The sequence below is a fragment of the Psammomys obesus genome, unplaced genomic scaffold (genome assembly GCF_907164565.1).
Source record: "Psammomys obesus unplaced genomic scaffold, mPsaObe1.curated_primary_1811, whole genome shotgun sequence".
NCBI classification, from domain to species: Eukaryota; Metazoa; Chordata; class Mammalia; order Rodentia; family Muridae; genus Psammomys; species Psammomys obesus.
Window position 1 is genome coordinate 3,722,502 of NW_026590061.1, and position 3,918 is coordinate 3,726,419.

Consider the following 3,918-nt stretch of genomic DNA (forward strand, 5'->3'; position numbering starts at 1 on the left):
CAGTTCTTGACCATCAAGTCCTCTCTCTGGCCCCTAAGGGTTGTGTTTCAAAAGGATTTTTAATTTTAATTTTAGTTTTTGCGTTTTAACCTTGAGCAGCTGTGGAATAAAACCTCAATAAGATGTGAAATTCTTACAAATTTAAACAATAGTTTCCTTAAAAAATTCAACAGAATGGTAAGATAGTTTCCTTTTCAAAGCAAACTTGGCGTACAGTGAAAAGTAATGTAACTAAAGCTCATGGTCTTTTAAAACATCGGCATCAAGCCAGAAATCCCTGCAGCAATGAGACCAGTTTTGGAATGTTTGCATTCGGGTGGGAGAGGGTCACTATCTTGTGCCATATTTTTAGAGGACGTCTGTACTTCCCAGTGGATGTGGTAGACTCTTTTAATGATTAAAAAGTAGAGAAAATTGAGGGTTTAACATTTACTATTAAACAGTCCTCTAGGCTTCTTGTTTTCATTAAGATGTTCTTGGCACTAACTGAAAAATACTCACTGCTCACTTTTGATCAAAAAGTCAACTGAGCCTTCCCCTAGAGGCACTGCAGGTATGGCTGCTGTGTCTCATATGCAGAGAAGAGAGACACTGTGTCTACACTCACGGTTCAGACCCGTGAACATTTGGATGACTGGTAACCTAATACTCCCTGACAACAGTGGGCAGGCCCCAGGCGGGAGTGAGCCTGAGACAGACGAATGCCCCCACAGACACACACACCTCCACCCCTGCAAGGGGCCACTGTGAGTGGCTCAGGAGAGGGACGCGTTCTAGATGACCAGACCAGGGTCATGGGGCCCAGACCAGGAGCTAGCCTGAGATGGCCACCCATCTGACCCTGTGTAGGCCTGGGGGTGGGCACACCATACCCAGGATGACCCCTGCCTAGTACCATGCACAGTTAGGGCCACAGCATTCCTAAGACCACTCCTGAGGCCACCCCGGACACCACTAAGAGGAGCAAGTAAGTGGTGGAAAAATGGAAGAGAAACAGGGTGTGGGCACGGTGAATTGAGGCAGAACTGGAGACTCCAGGGTACTGAGGCACAGCCTGGTGTGAGTAGCTGGTGAGGTCACCTAGGACTGTGATGGGGTCCTGGCCTGTGCTGCTACTGGGGCTTCCAAGGTTTCTATTGAGAGGTTTGATGTTGCTCTGAAGTGTTGCTTTGTAGGTGAGTTAGCATGTTCTCCTCATGCTTTAATTATTTGATCGTAGATATTGTTTCTATTTTGTCCTTTAGGGATTTTGGCTGCAATTCAGTATGAAGGAATTCTTCTCTGGTCACTTCTCTTTGTTGTTAAGTGTCGCTGATGCTTGGAAGCACATTTCTTGGACTTAGAAAGCATCCTGCTGTCGTTTCATTCGGTGAAACGCTCTTGTTTTATTTCATTTTTAAATCTCGGTCCCTTTTTCTACCCATGGATTCTCAACTCTGTTCTCTTCATCCTCAGAGGTGTTAGAAGTTGTGGTGATGATTATTATTTGGATATTTTAAATTTCTGTTTGAATAAAGTATCTCCTTGATATTTTCCTCTGTCTCGCTTATTTTCTTTCTTCTTCTTGGTGTAGCCTGTTGGTCATATTTCATACAATATTTTCTTTATTAATTTTTATTTTTCAACATTTCTGTTTTTCCCAAATCTTAATATCAACAATGATATTATCTTACATTTTGTTGATGTTTGTACCCCGTATTGCTGAATTTCTCATCAATTTTTGTCAACTTTCTTACCCATATTTCTCTAATTCCTTTATCTGTTTACGTGTTTGTATTCTCTTTGAAATCACTGACTAGTTTTACAAGTAAACATTTGAATTTTTCTTCTGGTATGGTGATATTATCTTTGGAAGACTTTTGTTGTCTGACCTTTTCATGTTTCTTGTGTTTCTGTGCTGTGATTAACACACTTGTTGATTGGGTGTCTCTTCTACTTTCATTTGAAAGTCTTCTTAGTGAGCTTTCTACTCTTGATTGACTCCCCAGCATAACTCAGAGGAGAAACTTCTGGGTGGGAATTCTCCATCTGGATATTTGTCCCTGTGTTCACTGGAAATATTGGCCTTTTGATTCTGTTTCTTGTAATGGTTTTGCTTGGTTTTAGTATGAGAGTAACATTAGTTCATGGAATAAAGAGGGGTGTGGCCAGTCTGTTTCAGCTTTCTTTATTGTGTTTTTAATTTTGTGAATGTGTGTGTGTGCTCATGCATTCGGCTACCTTTGGAGAATGGAAACCAGAGGCATGAGAGTCCCTGGAGCTGGAGTTGCGGAAGTTGTGAGCTTTGTGATATGGGTGCTGGAAACTGAACCCTGGTCCTCTGAAAGAGCAGCAGTCACTCCCAACCATAGAGCTATCCCTGGCTTCTATTTTCTGGGAAAGATGGTAGCATCACTTCCTTGAATGCTTGGTAGGATTCAGTGATGACATCATCCATGCTTCCCTTTGGGAGGTCAAATCTCCTTCCTAGGCACAAATCGATTGAAGTTAGTTGTATCTTCTTATATGCATTTTGGCATGTGAGTCTTTTGTAGACTTTATCTGTTTCATGTGAACTATGTAATTTATAAATTATAATTTTTCATGTTATTTATCTATCTTTTTGTTTTATGAGATTAGTGGTGTTTTTTTTTTTAATGTTTCATTTTTCTTGTTCTTGGGATGCTAGTCCCAAGAAAAGCCAGCTCTTCTTTTTGTTTATTTTCTCTTTTTATTCACTATTTAAATACATTAATTTCTGATATAATATTATTTTCCTTATTTACTCCTTGATTTAGGTTTGATTTTTTTCCTAATCTTTCTAGTTTTCTAAGTTAGGTCAAAATATCAGTTTTTGAGTTCGCAAATTTCCCTCTAAGCACTTCTTTTTCTGTGTGGTATAAATTTTAGTGAGTTAACTGCCTGATCAGCTCAGTTGGTCAGGACTTAGGACTGAGGTATAGTAAGTTGTGATGGTCCATGTGGTTATCTGGAGTCTTTTTAACTTCTCTTAAAATGTCTTCTTCGATCAATGCATGCCTTGAAGGATGCTTTTTATTTTTATTTGTATTTATAAATATGCTATTTTGAGCAATAATATTCATGCAGACTTTTTGTTTTATCTGAGAAATGCTTGTATGGTTTTTAGACTTTTCCATTTGTTGAGTATTTGGAGATGAAATGGGAATCTGTCTTGGTATGTGTTACATAGAGGCATAAGATGGATGTATTTGCTGCCCTTGCTGGACTATTCCATAAATGCTAATCAGATAAAGTTAACTGACACTGTCATTTGGGTCATTTAGATACTTGCTTATTTTCTGCCATGAAACTCTCAGTTATTGACATAGAGACGGTCACCCTTAAGAGTTCATCTTCAATTTGAATTTGATTCTGACGATACAGGAATAATATGAAAATTTATAATCCATAAGTTGGATAATTTAGGTGAAACAGAACAAGTAGCTTTTGAATTTTGTTTGAATTTGTCTTTTTTCCTCTTCTATCAGTTTTTGTATTATAATTTTGATACTCAAATTAGATGTTTATATCTTTAAGATTTTTGTTCTCTTGGAGAATTGGTCCTTTTATTATTATTATTATTATTTTATTACTGGTAATCTTGTTTTGTTTTGTTTTTTCCTGGGGTTGAACTTGTTTGAAATCAATGTAGCCATTCCAGTTTCTTACAATTTGTTTTAGCCTAGTGTATTTTTTTTACATCCCCTTACTCCCGAGTCTTGATATCTAAAGTTGAGTTTCTTGTAGAAAAATGTCCTAAATAACCTTTTCTTAGTTTATGAGGATGAGCTGTGAAGGGCGATAAGGACAAGGAGAAGAAGTGGTAAGTTGGAATAGTACAAGATGAAATTTTCTAGAGGACCTCTTGACAGTATGGTCCTGGGTGTCAGCAGGATTTGAACCAGAAGTGGGGGGTGC

General features: G+C 38.2%; 1 pseudogene; it reads left to right on the plus strand.

The window, feature by feature from the left end:
- The first annotated feature begins 537 nt into the window (after positions 1-537).
- LOC129675695 (small nucleolar RNA SNORA17) lies at positions 538-650 on the plus strand (annotated as a pseudogene).
- The last annotated feature ends 3,268 nt before the right edge of the window (positions 651-3,918 follow it).